We start from the raw sequence: 18,953 nt of genomic DNA, 5'->3' as shown, positions 1-18,953 counted from the left end.
GAACGCGATGATGTTTCTCCATCGGATGGACCAGGGTGTTGCTTCGGTTTCCATGGAGCCTGCACCGCGTTCAGCTCTCAACAGCGGCGAACGGGAGAGGCGAAGCCAATGCGCAGCCAACCATACGTTACCTTCTGTTCCCTTTTTCCCCGCAGCCAGACGCACAAAGAGCCGTAAATCGATGCTTGCAGAGGCTGTGGAGTGCGTTACAAAACCCTGCACCCCCTGCACCCTACACATTTGTTTCTGACTGTCAAATTAATCACAAGTGCAGCCTCATTAATGTAAAGGTTCTGTTGATTAAAATGCGAAATGAATTGAAACGGAAAGTAATGAAAAATGTATTTCCAGTAGAAACATTATACCGAGTGATCCAGGAGTTATTCCGATACTGCAGTTTGCCAGCCTCAGTTTTTTTAAATTTTGTTTTCTTTGTTTTGTTTTTAACGCTTTTGTTCTTCGTGGTGAAAATACTTTGTGGACTAGGATGTATTATTTTTTTGTGTATGTATGTTAAAAGAGGCAAACGAATAATTCGCTAAAAGCGATGACAATGGTTCTCAAACCCGTTTTCATAGGATGTTTATTCTGCAAATAAAACTAATTGATTGCAGCTCGCTTTACAGTTCTAATGCATCCATGCAGCAAAGCGCATCTAGAAATATAGATAAAGAGTGTAGCTTTTATTTTATTTTTGCACGATGAGGAGCCGGTGAACAAACGACAAGCTGTTTATCTTCGAGACGAACAATTATGCTCAGAGACAAAACTTAATGTGTGCTTACTGCTGTTTAATATTATCTTATGTGTTATTAAATCGTCAGACGAGTCAACCTATGCACACACTTTAATACTTGATACACCAAATAGCACAGAACACTGCAGTATTTCTCAGTAAAGTGAAATACATTATCTACGGCACTGAAACCGCTGCGTGAGGAGAACCGAACTCTGAGACAAAGTGTTTTATTTTATTGTTATCATTTCATCTTTTCGTATCTATCTGATATATAGTAGAAATCGTCAAAGAAAAGGCAAAAAAGAAAAAAAAACCATTAAACTAGAATAACATATGCCTAAAAATAAAATAAAAATGAAGGTGTTAATGGCATGTATATTGACCACAGTCTCTGTACCTGTACTGTGAAAACATCAGCTCATTAGAAATAACTGTTTACATTGTTCTGCGCTGGAATGATCATGTGATGGAATGGAATAATCGTAGCACGTACAACTCAAGCAGTAAAGTAGCATGGTTGTACCGGTTAGCAACGTAGAAGTGCTACGTGCCTTAGCTTACAGCAGGTATACTAATTCAGACATCGCAATAAGTAACCTCCAGCCCGTATTAAATGTTTTCACTCGCGATAGTGGCCGAGCCGTTCTAGACACTTCAGTCCGGAACTGCACGACTGCTACGGTCGCAGGTTCGAATCCTGCCTCGGGCATGGACGTGTGTGATGTCATTAGGTCAGTTAGGTTTAAGCACTTCTAAGTCCTAGGGGACAGATGTTAAGTCCCATAGTGCTCAGAGCCATTTGAACCAGACACTCGCAATAATGTCCCCTGTGTTTAGCTCAAATGTTCATGGTGAAGCCTTCTCGTGCTAAAAGTCGCTCGGCATGACAAATTTGTGTAATTACACGATCTCTTTCCGTATGTAGCAGTTACCATCCATTCATTACCCAAGTTGTAATAATTAGGTTCAAATGGTTCAAATGGCTCTGAGCACTATGGGACTTAACTTCTGACGTCATCAGTCCCCTAGAACTTAGAACTACTTAAACCTAACTAACCTAAGGACATCACACACATCCATGCCCGAGGCAGGATTCGAACCTGCGACCGTAGCGGTCGTGCGGTTCCAGACTGAAGCGCCTCGAACCGCTCGGCCACACCGGCCGGCGTAATAATTAGGAAGGAATATTATTGATATTAATAAATATTATTATTAATAAAAAATGAAATGGACTGCTGAAATTCGTTCTGTCGCCGTGTTCTTGTAGGATCAGAGTTTATTTAGCAAATCATTTCCTCAACGATTTTGTGCAAGTTTATCAAACTTTAAATAACTCTTTCAGGTAAATGGCAGACCATAAATAAAATACCAAATTACCGTACCCCCAGTATCCCCTTATTATTCCACTCTAAGATGGTACACAGGGAACGTTACATGTAGGCTTAAGATGTACGTATAAAATAGTTTGACCTAAGAGAAATCCCGGATCTTACTTGTAATGTCTACCGTATGCGGCCTCTGCTGAAAGTGAACGATCATTTCTTTAGGCTCTTGCACCACTGCACAAACGTCTGAGGAATTTCTCATCTCCATCATCAGAAGCTCCACAACCTTCCTTTTCGTATCCCTGTAGTGCAATAATAGCTGTTTCACACATGCTGAACTGTTATTGAGAAACAGCTACTGTTTATATTATAAAAGACAACGTGACAGTCATTGTTATTTCCTTCACAACGTGTTTAGAGGCTTACGCTCGCTAGCTTCAAGTACATCGCATCCGTACTCTCCAAATCTCTGTCCTTTCAACAATTTTCAGTGTATTCTACTCTATATTTTACTGCTGCTACTAGCTGGCTGGATAATGAATTAGAGTTTTTGAATTTTATGACTTAACTGTGTAGTCATAAGTGGGAGTTAATGAAACGCTTTTACAGCCAGTTGTCGAACAGGCACCTCAAACAAATCCGAAACAAACTTTCTAGGAAATTTAATAGTAAATGTTCTTAGTTGTATTTTCTTGTCAGTGGAAAATTTACTTTTTCCTTCTGCTTCGATGGCCGTCTAGAATACAGCCGTCATAGAAGTTACTAATTGTTGACCGAGTCGCCTAATGAAGAAAATTCTGTTTCGACGTGGTAAGATGAACCGTTTGTCAAATAAATAGACACTGTGTCTCACTTCACTTTTATATTAATTCAGAACACAATCCGGATCAGAAAACCGTTACAACAGGATAAAAATGTTTACGTTCTCTCGTTATCGAGACACACTACAGACTCCTCTCTTTCTGTCGACTTAAAAAAGGAAGCGATGCGCTGCAGCAGAGATGCTGTTAGATGAAAGAGATGTACTGTCTCTTTTTATTATCTTTCGTATACCTCTTTTAAATATTTAGCAAGTGCCATTACACCAATTAATTAATTTCTGTACCACATCAGCCAACAACCCAATTAGCAGACTCAAACACAGGACCATTCGGGTGACATCAACATCTATATCACACTCTGCAAGCCACCCAAAGGTGTGTGGCGGAGGGTACTTCTCGCATCACTAGCTGAGCCCTCCAACTCCATTCCACTCGAGGATAACGCGTGGGAAGAATGAATGTCAGTAAGCCTTTGTATAAGCTTAATTTCTCTAACTTTCTCACTGTGGTAATTTCGTGAGTTCTATGTGGGAGGAAGTAATAAATGTTGTCTGACTCTTCCCGGTAAGTACTCTCACGAAATTTCAATAGTGAACATCGCACCACGCCTCTCCTGTAACGTCTGGCAATGGAGTTTGTTGAGCATTTTCGTAACGCTCTTGCGCCGACTAAACGATCCCGTGACGAAACGCGCAGCTCTTCGTTGGACCTTTTCTATCTTCTATCAGTCGTACCTGGTAAGGGCCCCAGACTGACGAAGAATACTGAAGAATCTGTCTAACAAGCGCCTTATAAGCCACTTGCTCCGTGGATGAGTTACATTTCCTTAAGATTCTTCTTTTGAATCACAGTCTGGTATCTGCTTTTCCTACTATTTTTTGTGTAGTCATTCCACTTATGGTCTCTCTGGATAGTTACTCCTAGTGTTTTACGGTGGATACTGTTTTCATCACTTTCTCCTCAACAGTGTAGTTGTACAGAAGTGGCTTTCTTTTCCTCTGTATGCGCAGTGTGTTACATTTATTGCCGTTCAGGGTCAACTGCCAGAGCCTGCACCATTAATTAATCCGGTGCAGGTCATTTTTCAATTTGATGCTGTCTTCTGGCTTTGCTACTTTCTTATAGACAACTGCATCATCTGCGAATTGTCTTAAATAGCACCCGACACTTTATAATAGACCATTTATGTGCATCGTGAACAGCAACGGTCCTGTCATACTTTCTTGAGGTGGTTGGGAAATTACCTTTACATCTGTTGATTTTGTTTCGTTACGAGCGACGCGCTGATTTCTATCTGCAAGGACCTCTTGAATGCAGTCGCATATCTGGTCCGATACACGATAAGTTCGTTTCTTTTTTCAGTAAACGGCAGTGCGTGATGGTTTTATCTGTCTTCCTGAAGTCAAGGAACACGACACAAACCACAGCGCCGTTTCCTACAGTGCAACGGATCTCTGGAGGAACAGACTAAGCTGAGTTTCGCAAGACCTGTTTGCGGAATCCATGTTGATTTTTGTAGAAGCGATTTTCGTTCTCCAAGAGCGTCATAATTCTTGAACATAAAACATGTTATACAATTCTACAGCAGAGTGATGTCAACGATGTAGATCTATAATTGTGTGAATCTGTCCTGCGGCTCTTCTTGAAAACCAGAATGACTTGTCCTTTTTCCAGTCGCTAGATACACTTCCTTGCTCCATCGATCTTCGATAAAATACTGCTAGAAGTGGAACAAGTACTTCTACATAATATTTGCAGAATCGTATAGGTGTCTCATCTGGTCCTGATGCCTTTCCACTATTAAACGATTGTAGTTTCTTTTCTGTTCCGCCATCGGCTGTCTCAATATCTACCAATTCGACGTTCGTATGATGACTGAAAGGAGGTACCGTGTTACGATCTTCCGCAATGAAACAATTTCAGAAGCCCGAAATCAGTATATTGGCTTCCTCAGTGTTATCTTTCGTTTTGGTGCCAGAATTGTCTCTAGGCGAATGAATAGACGATTTCGAACCGCTTACTGGTTATACATAGTATTAAAGCCTCTAGGGTGTCTGCTCAGATCGGTTGGCGAAGTATTACTTTCGAAGTCTTAGAACGCTTCTCTCATTGCCCTTTTTACGCTCATTTTCACTTCGTTCAGCTTTTGTTTCGCAGTTAGTTTTTGACTTCTCTTCATTTTCGGAGCAGTCTTCGAACACAGCTATCAAACCTTGGTGTGCCTTTCCTATACCTTGAGCCCTCCTCGGAATGTACTTGTCTAAGGAATATAACTGACGTCCAAGTTACGTACAACGCAATATCAAGCAACCGTGACCCCCGAAAATAGAGTAGGCGGTACGAGCGTTAACCAAATAGTGATGATGTGCTACACCGAGACTTTGACACCAGAGAAAATTCTACGTGCACTCGAGACTCCTCACTGCATCTTGCCGGCCTTAGTTTCCCTACAGTCCCCAAGGTTCAGCACTGAAGTGGAAGCGTGAACGGGACACGGACAGCATCTGTCTGACAAAAGAGAGACGCCTGCAAAGAAAGACGAGGCGCTCCGGCAGAAATAACATGTCGCATACCTCGCCCCGCGCCTACCCTTATACGGCGTCGGAACGCGGTCCATTTTGCACAGGCATTCGGCGCGTGCTCACCGACAGAGACGTACGAAGCTCTGCCGTCCGGAAAAACCGCTAATAACAGAGGTTTTTGCCGGCAGGATGAAAGGAATGTGACGTGAGGCAGCAACATCTCATAAAACAGCAGATGGCCGACACATTTTCTACGCATATTCATTTCGTGCAAATGGCGATTGTGTGAAGGCTAGGGGGAGACCTGTGCGATGAGTTTATTATGCGAAAGACGAATGGGAAATCGGACAGTTCGAGATTATAAAACACAGACTGCATTCATATTCCTGTTCCTTGTTTTTCCCGAGCACCATTTCTTCGCTTCTTGTGTGTATGTGATTGCACTACTTGCAAAATACGGCTCTTCTTTGAATAGTTCTGGCATGTTAAAACTTTGTGGAGGAGAGGGACTCCTGGGTCGATTCCCGATCGGGCCCATAGCTTTAATCTGCCAGGAAGTTTCAAATCCGCACACGCTTCGCTGAAGAATGAAAATACAATCACCATTCTTTTTTTTTCTTGCATTTATCTCAGATTAACTCTTCGTTGGCGAACTTATTTTCATTTTAAACGAGTTTCCAGAACGTAGTTTTCAACTCTGCAGCGTAATGTGTGCTGATATGAAATTTCCTGGCAGATTAAAAGTGTGCCGGACCGATACTCGAACTCGGGACCTTTGTCTTTTGCGGGAGGGTGCTCTACCGACTGAGCTACCGAAGCACGACTCAAAACCCGTCCTCACAGCTTTACGGCCGCCAGTACCTTGTCTCCTACAACTTCAGAAGTTTTCCTGCGAAGGTTTCAAGTGAGAATGTCGGTCCGGCACACCAGTTTTAATGTTCTAGGAAGTTAGGAGTCATCCGTTGTTATCTTCGCAGTCTTCCAATTTCGCATGAGGTGTGTCAAACGGTGAAACCCGTGAAACGAACCACGATCCTCCTCGGTACTAAACTTCAGTGGTGGAAGTTCAGCGATGAGTGTGGCGACTAGAGTACTAGTCCCATAGCTTTGTGGGACAATCTCTGTAAAGAAATATTGGTGCGTGAATGCAGGCGTGTACGCCTGCTTAGCTGGGTGGTAACGTGCTTGCTTGCCATGCACTGGGTCCGGGTTCGATTCCCGGCCGGGTTCGAGATTTTCTCCGCTCGTGGACTGGGTGTTGTGTTGTCCTCAGCGTCATTTCATTCTCATCATCGGCCGCAAGTCGCCCAATGTGGCGCCGAATGAAATAAGACATGTTCTTGGCGACCTGATCCTGAATGGGACCTCCCGGCCAACGCTGTCATACGATCATTTCATTTCAGTGCAGGGGTGGACCACGTATGGACCACTAGACACACTCCAGGCATGAGCCACGGATTAAACAGTTAAGATCGTGCCCCACAGGAGCATGTACATATAAATCGCGTATTCCCCTATCGGTAGACAGTCCATCAGCGCACGTGATGATAGTAATGAATTGTTTGTCCATCTTAGTTAACCGTTTAAAATAGATGCACTGGTCGCAGTGGTGCCTTAGAGATGATTTAGAACTAAAACCAGGGGAGGCTGTGATTCTCGACCATCGACGTGTGTCATGATAGTGAAGCAGTAGGGTCATCAGTGTCGATGCGAAATTTAACGTACAAACAACGGAATTTACCAGCGCCGTGGAACAGGTTGCTTTTGCACTTACACGGGAAGCTACGGAGGGAATACGACGTAAAACACCCTATAGACATACCAGAGCTGTTCCACCAACGCCATATGTCTCCAAGGAGGAGAGGAAACGCTTAAGCGCATCAGAAAAGACTCTGAGACTGAAATCATTCCAGCAGACAAAGGAAATTCTACAGTGCTGCTACTGCATCAAGTATACAAACAAAAAATCTACGGCCTATTAGAGGACGACACCTGCAAGAGGGCAAAAGACTATCATACCGGCCGAGTGAAGAGGAAAACGATCGAGCTTCTCCAACGCGCTTTCCAAGACAAGAAGACGGTAAAGAGATTTCGCTCACATGCAACCGCGCCACCAAAGCTTTACAGATTACGTAAACTCAACAAGGAAAGAATGCCTCTCTGCTCCGTTATCAGCAACATAGGTGCACCAACATATGAATTAGCAAAACGTCTGACAGCTATGCTCAGCCCCTCTGTTGGCAGCTGCCAGCACTGCATACAGAAATGGCGCACATTTCATGCACTAGCTTCATAATTGCCAGCTGGTACCATAACTGAGTAACGTTGTGTCCCGCTTTACAAGTTTACCTGTAACAGATCCCTAAGCGTCATAGAAAAATGTTTGGTCCAGAGCTAACGAAACTATTGGAATACTTTCTTATGTGATCTATTTTCTATCTGACGGAAATTGCTAAGAATAATATGATGGAAAGGGGGTAGACTGCCCACTGCCACCAGTGATACTCAATATGTTTATGCATCCAATCGAAGAAGAAGTCCTGGAGGCAGGAATCTACAAGCCGTCATGCTTTTTCCGATATGTCGATGATACATTCATAAGCTGACAGCATGGACGGCATGACTTACAAGACTTCCTGCAATACCTGAATTCGCTGCAGTAAAACTTCAAACTTACGACAGACGTAGAAGAAAATGATCAACTTCCATTTCTAGATACGCTTTTCAAGTGTAGCCTAGATGGCACACTAGAACACAGCATCTAAGCGAGGAGACATAAGCACACTAGTGCACAGGGCACTCCCAGATCTCGGACCAATACAGTCTAACAGCCGAATTACAGCACCTACTGTGTTCTGTACGAACGGTTACAGCAATCGCTAGATACAACGTGCCATGACACAAAAGAGGCGGAGGCTACAGTCGTTGAGGACGAAGAGAAACCTGTTACTAGGGCCGTTATCCCACACGTGGGGAACACGTTAGCAAAAACCAGAAGAATACTCCTGCTGCTTTATGTCAAGTGTGTGTTCCACCTACCAGCCAAGACAACAGCGTTGTTGGGATCAGACAAAGACGACCTGATGCTCCAGAAACCTGAAATTTACCGCATTCCCAACCAGAATGGGAAAATGTAGGTAGGCTAGACTATCTGGACGGTACAGGAGAGACGCACTGAGCATAAACGCTAAACAGACAACGAACAGCCGACAAAGCTAGCTGTGACCGAGCAATGCGTCTCCCACCGACATGTCATGAATTACGACGGCACCAACTTGTTGCAACAGACAAACACCTTCTGGGATTACATTCTAAAAGAGGCTGCGCGAGGGACTTATTAACGAAGACAGATGTTTTCGACTAAGCAAGGCCCGGGACACAGCAGAACGACAATCTAGGTGAGAACCACTCACGTCATGGAAACTGGCCGCGCCGGTAAACACCCGTGTCCGGCGGTGGCGGCAACGGGACTGGAGAAGAGCGTCGAGACTCGCAACGAGCTTCCCTCGCCATCGCGACAGGTCCGCGATCGCGATCGGTTGCCTAAGGGCCGCTGGCGGGAAGGGGGAGTGGCAGGGGATAATGAGCTGTATCGGAGCCCTCAGTAGACGTCCACCAGTCGTCAGCAACGCCTGAAGATGGCAAAAAGTCGGTTTGACGAAATACCGCGCATTCTAGACGACGCCACTCAGCTGAATAGCCCAGAAACACACAGGTGTTCATAAATGTTTACTCCGATTCCAAGATTAAATATTAATTACATTTAAGATGATAACATCTGTTTCTTGTTAGAGATATATTAGGGAACCCATGAAGTTTCTGTACAATAGTGTCTCATTCAACACTTTTGCCATAGGGAGTTCTGTTTTTTGTGGTTTTAGGGCGTAAAACTGTGACGGTCTTAAGCGCCCATTCTGTGGTTTAGTGAAGGGTAAAAAACGGAAATTTAAATCAGCAGCAATGGGAGCGGATCTCAAGAAGGAGGTAAACTAAAAACGGAAGGAAATTTTAGAAAATTGCTATTGAAGTGGAGTTGTTTTACCGAAAAGTGCTTCAAATGACCGATGTCATCTCACTAAACCTTATAAACTCAAGGAGCGATCGCCTGAGCGCTTGTCATCTGCTAAAACGGAATATATATCAGGCGACAGCTGTAGACGGACGTGTAGCGGATTAAAATAGGGGCACTGAAGTAAAAGGTGTCTCACAGTCCACGGTTGAGAGCTGTGGGGACAAAGCGGGGGAGGATCGTCACTTAAAAGATGTCGATGGCTAAAAAGACAGTGCCCTATCCGGAGTCTAGTTAAAATTACCTCCTCCCGACAACGAGGCCGGGACGAAGAGGTCCAAGCACAGTGAAGAGGTTTTATGTACCGTAATGTGTGTGACATGAAAGAGCAACACGACGACATAAAACACTCTCAGATCGGCAAAGGGAACCATGCGAAATGCGGGCCTAGGAAGAGAGACAGCGGCCTTTGCCGCTATATCGGCTGCCTCGTTTCCGTGGATATCAACATGCCCTGGGATCCATATGAATGCCACAGAGATGCCCCCCCCCCCTCCCAAAGTGGACCATGTGGAGGCAGTCCCGAATCCCGTGGACCAGAGGGTGGACAGGTTAAAGGGCGTGGAGGTTGAAAAGAGAGCTGAGTGAATCAGAGTATAGAATATACTGTATCCGCTTATGGCGACGGATGTATTGGACAGCCTGGAGGACAGCGTAAAGTTCCGCAGTAAAAACCAAACTCTGCTCGGAAAGCCGAAAACTAATAGGCGTGTCGCCAACAATATAGCCTCTCCCAACACCAAAGGTGGTCTTGAGCCGTCAATGTAAATAAATGTGGCAACCTCTGTTTGTGTGCAAATGCCCAAAGATAAACTATAGGGTGGGTACTATCCTTGGGAAGCTGAAAAAGGTCACGGAGAAGGCAGGTCCAGGGGCCAAGCCAAGGTGGCGCCATACCCCATTTGCCAAGAAAGTTTTAGGCAACTGGAAGGAAAGCGAATGTAGCAATTGATAGAAGCAGACTCCCGGTGGTAGTAGAGAGGAAGGGCGGCCTGCATGCCCTAATTCCAACGAGGCGCTGAATAAAAGTCATGGGGTGGATGAGCAGGCATGGAAGACAGATGACTAGCGTAACGACTCAGGACAGCTCGCCGACTGGACAGCGGCGGTTCAGCAGTCTCAGCGTAAAGGCTCTCCACGGAGCTGGTGTAAAAAGCTCCAGACGATATACACAGTCCACGGTGGTAGACAGAGTCTAGGCGCCGAAGAATAGACGGATATGCAGAGGAGAAAACTATGCTTCCAGAGTCCAATTTAAAGCACACTAAGGCGCGATATAGGCAGAGGAGAACCACTCGATCCAATCCCCAGGAGGTACCACTCAGAACATGGAGGGTGTTGAGGGATCACAGACAGTGAGCCGAAAGATACGAAACGTAAAAAGACCAGCACAGTTTCTGTGAAACATATGTCCCAAGCATTTAGCGACGTCCGCGAACGGAAGGTTAACAGGGCCTAGATGAAGGAAAGGCGGATAAAACTCCATACGACGCCAAAAATTTATACAGACAGTCTTACTGGGAGAAGATCGGAAAACGGTTTCGATACTCCATGAGCAGAGGCGATCGAGACATCCCTGTCGCCTGTAGGCGCCGTTCAAGAAGGCTGGTCCGTTGAGAGCTGCAGTAGATTGCCAAATCGTCGACAGAGAGGGAGCTCGAGATGTAGGGAATGGGACAATCCATAATCGGATATATGGCGATAACAAACACTACAACAGTTTGGAGAAAGTACAGGATAGAGTAGTGCTCATCCACACCTTAAAAGCGCGCCCTGTCATAAATTCACGGACGAAAATGGATAGTCGACCGTGAAAGCCCCAAGAGAACAGTGTGCGGAGGATGGCTTCCTCTAACAGGTATCGTATGTCCTCTCCAGGTCAAAAAATATTGCTGCCGTTTCGGGTTTCCTGAGAAAATTGTTCATGATATAAGAAGAGAGAGCAACAAGATGGTCACCTGCGGAACGATGCTTTCGGAAATCGCATTGGGCAGGTGTTAAAATGTTTCGGAACTCCAGCCACCAGCCTGAACGGCAATTTACTATACGCTCCAAAACTTTACATACACTACTCGTAGAAGACATTGGGCGACAGCTAGAGGAGAGGCGTTTGTTCTTTCCTGGTTTCGGAACAGGAATCTTCTGGGAAAGGTACTGTCGGTCCAAATTCGACTATAAAGACGAAGGAAGTAACGCAGACTACGGTATGACGTATGCAGCAACATTTGGACGTGGATGCCATCCGGTCCTGGGGCGGAAGAGAGAGAGAAAGAGAGTGCGTGTTGGAGTTCCTGCATAGGAAACACGGTGTTACAGCTTTCGCGATTTTGAGAGGAGAATGCAAGAGGTCGCACTTCCGCTGCTCGTTTCTTCGGGAGAAAGGCTGGTGGGTAATCTGAAGAGCTCGAAATCTCAGCAAAGTGTTGACCGAATGAGTTAGAAATTGCGACTGGGTCCACTAAGGCATCTTTGGCGACAGTTAGCCCAGAGATCATGGAGAAACTAGACGCGCCGGATGACCGTCGAATTCGACTCCAAACTACAGATGAGGGAGTGAAGGTGTTAAATAAGCTGGTAAAGAAGTCCAAGTTTGCCTTCTTGCTATCGCGTGTGATTCAACGGCATCGCGCACGTAACTGCTCATAGCGGATACAGTTGGCCAACGCAAGATCATCGCGGAAAAAGCGAAGAGCACGTCTCCGCTCACGTACTGCGTTGCGGCATACCTCATTCCACCAAATACAAGAAACTGGGGGGGGGGGGGGGGGGCGCCGGAGTAAATGGGAGGTACGAGGTATTGAACGTTCCACGGCTGTAAGAATAACTTTCGTAATTTACGGTCATCGAATGTTGCTAGAAAGGAGAAAAGTGTCTAATCGGCTTTGGAAAACGTCCAGCGTTTTGGGCACATAGATGGCAGTTGTGGCTGTAATCGAAGGACACAGGGAAAATGGCCACTCGAGTGTGTATCAGAAGAAAGAGCATACCATTCAAAGCGCCGATCTAGCCGAGCTAGCTGAACAGTACCTACCGAAAGGTCAAAATGGGAGTAGGTTGACGTGGAGGCAGACAAAAATATAGATTCCCTAGTGTTGGGGCAAACAGCATCTGCTTGGTGGAAGAGGTCAATCAACAGGGAGCCTCTCGGACGTGGACACGGAGATCCCCAAAATGGATGATGGGCGTCGAAATCCCGAACCAGGAAATAGGAGGGAGGGAGCTGACCAGGGAGATGTGGACGATGGGTTGCTTATAGTACAAAGAGAGGAGGTGTATCCATAAAGAGAAAGACGTATAGCGACAGCTTGGAAGGAATTATGTAAGGGGATTGTGTGATAATGGATAGTATGCCGGAGCACCATCACCAGAGGGGAGATCAAACTGGACTCATTGGAAATGAGGTAAGACAAAGCCATCATGGGGATGTAGCTTTGTTTCCTGAAGACAGAAGATGCCCGGGGAGTAGGATCGTAAGAGGATGGACAATTCATCGCGATTGGAGCGAATTCCGCGGATATTCCAATGGATAATTGACATAGGGTAGACAGAAAAGGGAAAAATCTCACCACGGTTGCCATCAACGGCTGCTGAGAGCCGGTGGCTGATGGCATCGAACGACATTCAGCCAGAGGCAGAAGATCCTGATCCGTAGGTTGGTCAGGAGCAGCTCCTGCCGCCAGTGGTCGGCTAGTTGATCGGCCGCTAGCGGTGCGTCTTGGTGGCGGAAGTTTCAGGTTCGCACCCAGCCGTGGGAGATACTATGTTGCAACATATTCTGGATACGCTTGAACTGTTTCTGTCGTAATTCTATCAGAGCATATGAAACGGCTAGATGCAATTACGCGGTGCCTTAGCTAGTAATACGATGTCCTAGCCACTAAGCGACAAGCTAGGTGCACTACAGTTGCCATTATGCTTGTGAGGTGATAGTATTGCGACTAGAATTTTCTTAAGTAAGGGGCAGTTTCCTAAAGTTTAAAACCTAAGGGATATGCAATTTTATAGCCTTCTGACGGAAAGTTTTTCCTGTGAGAAAATTTACCTGTGTCGACACATGTACTTGGCTTTGAGAGTGCTGTGAATTTCCAGTAAGAGAAGTTGCACTCAGATATTATCTCAGTGTAACATAGCTGTGAGCGCCGAGACTAGCTAGAGGGAACTTACCATTGCGAGCAAAGTGCTTTCCATGTAGGAAAGGATATCAAAAAGTTGCCTGCTGGATTTTGACTGGAAACAGGGACGTTGAGCAAGCGACGGATTAGCGCTGCTTGCTGCACTGAGCTGCGGCAGGAACTAATTTAGCTGTCAACGGCGCAGGTATGTGTGGAAACCCACACAGACACATACTGGAGACTTACACAGCACAGCTAAACTTGAGATTCCAAGTTACCGAAAGTGAGGTGGAAATTCCGCCCACGCATAGAGACAAACTACAACGAAACCACACCACTGCGTGACGGGCCCAGGCGAGGCGTAAAGCTTTGCGTCGTCCAGTTATCAAGAGTACACAAATTGGTCTTCGGCTCCGAAAGCCCATATCGATGATGTTTCGTTGAATGGTTCGCATGCTGACACTTGTTGATGGCCGTGCGGGATTAGCCGAGCGGTCTTGGGCACTGCAGTCACGGACTGTGCGGCTGGTCCCGGCGGAGGTTCGAGACCTCCCTCGGGCATGGATGTGTGTGTGTTTGTCGTTAGCAGTTAAGTCCCATAAGATATCACACACCTTTGAAACTTTGTACTTGTTGATGGTCCAGCATTGAAATCTGCAGCAATCTGCGGAAGGGTTGCTCTTTTGTCACGTTGAACGATTCCCTTCAGTCGTCGCTGGTCCCATTCTTGCAGGATATTTTCCGGCCACGGCGATGTCGAAGTTCCGATGTTTTACCGGATTCCTGATACTCACGGTACACTCGTAACATGGTCGTATGGGAAGATCGCCACTTCATTGCTGCCTGGGAGATGCTGTGTCCCACTGCTCGCTGGCCGACTATAACACCATACTCAAACTCATTTAAATCTTGATAACTTGCCACTGTAGAAGCAGTAACCGATCTTACAACTGCGCCAGACACATGTTGTCTTATATGGGCGTTGCCGACCGCAGCTCCATATTCAGCCTGTTTACATATCTTTGTATTTGAATACGCATGCCTATACCATTTTGTTTTACGCTTCAGTGTAGGAAACATCGCTCGGGCGAAACTCAACTTGCCCTTTCCTCACACCATGTACCGCGAACTGTGTATGAAGGGCAACAGGCAGATTCCATATTTCTAGATTTTCGGAAACCATTTGACAAGGTGCTTCACTGCAGACTGTTAAACTCAGGTACGAGCACATAGAACAGGTTGCCAGTGGCTCGAAGACCTCATAAGTAATAGAAACCAACGCGTTGTCCACATCGGCGATTGTTCATCAGAGACAAGAGTAACGTCAGGAGCCAGGGAAGTGCGATACGACTGCTATTACATAAATGATCTGGCGGATAGGGTAGGCAGCAGTTTGCGGTTGTTTGTTGATGTTGCTCTGATGTGCAGGAAGGTGTCGAAGTTGAGTGACTGTAGAAGCATACGAGATATCTTAGACAAAATCTGTAGTTGCTGTGATGAATGGCAGCTGGCTCAAATTGTAGAAAAATGTAAGCTAATGGGGATGAGTTGGGAAAGCAAACCCATAACATTGGATACAGTTTTAGTAGCGCCTTTTCTGACACAGTCACGCCGTTTAAATGTCTGGGCGTAACGTTGCAAAGTGATACGACATGGAACGAGCATGTAAGGTGGTAGTGAAGGCGAATAGTCGACTTCGGTTTATTGCGAGAATTTTCGAGAAGTGTGGTTCACCTGTAAGTGAGATCGCATATAGGACGCTAGTGCGACCTTTTCTTGAATAATGCTCAGTGTTTGAGATCCGTACCAGGTCAGTTTAAAGGGAGACATCGAAGCAATGCATAGGCGGATTGTTAGATTTGTTACCGGCTGGTTCGAACAACACGCAAGTATTACGGAGATTCTTCGCGAACGGAAATGGAAATCCCTTTAGGGAAGACAACGTTCTTTTCGAGGAACACTACTGAGAAAATTTAGAGAACCAGAATTTGAAGCTGAACTCTGAAATATTTTCGAGAGTTTTGGGCTTGTAATTTGCACTGATTAGCCGGTTCTAAAAAGAAACGCAACTAAAGTAAAACTAGTTTACTAGTTTACAGTGGTTTATTCGAACTACCCGTTAGATGACGTGGTATACTGCTCTGCTAGTTTATTTTGAAAGCCTTAGTGCTATAGCTGCGTTAGTTCGACTTAAAATGGAATCGGTGGAGTCTGACGTATCTAACAGAAAGCTTTCGTAAATTGTGAACATTGTTCATTTTTCACCGCACAGAAAAATCTTGTCGGCATTTCTTTTTTTTAATTGAACTATTGTGTGGCTATCATGAGGGTATTGCGACTAAATCGTTGGTTGGCCGCTAGACGTTAAACGTAGCCAAATAGTTAAAACTAACCACGCATTCTGAAACCAATGAACAGTTTAAACCGGCATATCTTCATTTTTATTTTTATTCCACATAGATAAGTCGCATATGGTTGGTCTCGACCAGGGCTAGGCAGTTGTGGTAGAGGAGGAACACACACGATGGGAGGATTGGACGAGAGCTGTTGTCTGAGGATAAAAAAAGGAATATTAATAACAACACTCAGCATTCAATAAGCATTCAAATTATCATGAATAACAGCAACCAAAATGTCAAGAATGATGAGGTGTTTCAAAGGCGCAGGTGCTTAATTTGGAACTGCAGTTTCACGACAGTATAAGCGCATCTTCAGCTTTATAATGGTCAGTCTTCCATAATGTAGATGGACAGTTACGGAGTCTCAGATTTTGGGATGTTATCCACGTTAAGAGTCAAACCACAATTGTTGTTTGTCTTAATAACATTAAATACACCCAGAAGATGCTTTCCAAATGTACGAAGCTTGACTACTGAATGAGCCAGGCTCTAAAATAGCCAGTAGGATATATTCTAAGATAAGACTGTCTAAAATCAGTAAAGTAAAACTTAAAATAGCGAGTAATGTCCGTACTAGCGCCATGTTGCTAACTGGCCGATGTGGTGTAAGCTGCCCGTGGAGACTAGAAGAACCCTGGAAGACAGAAGGCCCCGGTGCCCAAACCAGTCAGTCACTGACCATTTTCTACAACATCGGGCACCGTGGTCTTCTGCCTTCTAGTATACTGCTAGCCTCCACCGGCTGCTCAAAACACATCGGCCTGTTAGCAATACGGCGCAAGTACGGACATTACACGAAATTTTAAGCTTTACTGATTTTAGACAGCTGTACTGAATCTTACATCGTACGAGCTGTTATCCGGCCTGGCTCATTCAGCAGTCAGGCGTTGTACATTTTGAAAAGCATCTTTTGGGTGTATTCAGTTCTGTTGTGACAACCCACCATCGTGCTTTGCCTCTTAAGGTGGACATCTTTCCGGAATCTGAGATTCCATAATTGTCCATCTACGTTATGCAAATATGACATTTATAAACCTAAAGATGTGTCTATACTGACGTGAGCCGGCCGCTGTGGCCTAGCGGTTCTAGGCGCTTCAGTCCGGAACCGCGCTGCTGCTACGGTCGCGGGTTCGAATCCTGCCTCGGTCATGGATGTGTGTGTTGTTCTTAGGTTAGTCAGGTTTAAGTAGTTCTACGTCTAGGGGACTGATGACCTCAGATATTAAGTCCCATAGTGCTCAGAGCCATTTGAACCATTTGAACACACGTGAAACCCTGGTTGCGGATGAAGCACCTCTATACGGCTATGCGTCTTCTGGAAACACACCATTCTTGACTTTTTAATAGTTACAATTTTATGATGTGTGAGCGGTTATTGAGTGTTGAGTGTTGTTGTTACTCATAACGACTCTGAGCTGTGGTTGCTCTTCCCAGAAAGTTGCCAGGATGAAAAAGGGCACTACATACTGGAAGACTGTGTAGTGGTCACTTTATCGTGGAAGATAGCGCTGTGAAGAATTCGTGTTGGTAGACGATTGAGTGAAGACTTCGTGTGAGGACAGTACAGCCAAGTTGTTGTTCTTAATTTCTACCCGGTATACAGCGACATAATCGAAACAATTTTTCGAGAGAAGTCAGTGTGACACTTAGATGTTTTCTTGGAGCATTTTATGTTGTGAACTCTAACGTTTGTGACGTTTGTGGTGAAAGAGAGATTTGGTGTAAGAAATGGAATTTGTTGTTTATTTAGCGAAATACTAGTGAAATAACGTGGGCATTGGTTACCAGCATGTGTTGCTGTCCTTTTTTTAGCCTCGAAAGGATTTGCTTTTTTAATAACCTCTATGATTGGAAGATACCGACTATAGGTTTAACCAATCATAAATTTTGCGCTGAAATTAACTAACTCCATAAGTAAACTTTATAATCTTTAATTCAAAGAAGGATATGTTTCGCACCGATTCGCGATCCCCTACTTTGCTATTTTCGAGTCAAAGGCTTTACTTAAAATACGATAGTGAGCTTAAGTTTCGCACCGAGGGTGTCAAGTCTCAAATGAATTTATGCTTTATTTTTGTTCAACAGAGGGTGTTTATAACTTCCCATATCTTTTATCATGTTGTATTCCAAGTTTTAGTCCCTGCTGGCAGGAAGCCCATAATAGTTTGTCGTACAATCACCTTATTTATTTCGTGTGGCATTATTTGCTAGCAGTAAAAGGTTCCGCGTTGAGGCAAATGACAAGTTACACAAATCACTCAAAACGTGTAATCATGCAGTTTTCGTTTGCCATGCTCTTCAGAATTAGTACCAATTCACAAACAATTAATGTCTCACACTCAGAACATGTGCAATGATGATTGTTCTGAAGATTTACTAAGTTTCCCACTAGGAATTTTATCAGTGGAAGCTAACACTAGGCATAATATCTGAGGTATTCTCTTGTGTTCTGTGCTTGTTCGAACCAGGATCAAGTTGGAAGGTGGAGGTATGTCCCGCATCAAATTTATTTCCTCCTTCATCCATGAGTGACGCAACCGGCCAGTGTGAAGATACATCATGTCATAGACACTCATATCCTGTATCATCCCAAACAAGAAAACTCTTCATACCTTAGAATTGTGAATTCTGTAACGGTTCTACTTTGGCCGGAAACTCTGAAGTAGAGAATATAACTACTTTCAGGCTAGAAAGACAAGCCATCAAGAAACAGATTATTACTGTAGCTCCAATATTTTATAAGCATACAGAATTGCACACTTGAATCATTTCTGCGTGTTCACTGCACTAATGTTCGTAACTTACTCGTGCACCCCTTGGTTCAAATGGCTCTGAGCACTATGGGACTTAACATCTACGGTCATCAGTCCCCTAGAACTTAGAACTACTTAAACCTAACTAACCTAAGGACATCACACAACACCCAGCCATCACGAAGCAGAGAAAATCCCTGACCCCGCCGGGAA

This window comes from Schistocerca americana, chromosome 1, assembly GCF_021461395.2.
Source record: "Schistocerca americana isolate TAMUIC-IGC-003095 chromosome 1, iqSchAmer2.1, whole genome shotgun sequence".
NCBI lineage: Eukaryota > Metazoa > Arthropoda > Insecta > Orthoptera > Acrididae > Schistocerca > Schistocerca americana.
The sequence above is the reverse complement of the archived record's forward strand: the minus strand, read 5'-3'. Positions refer to the sequence as shown.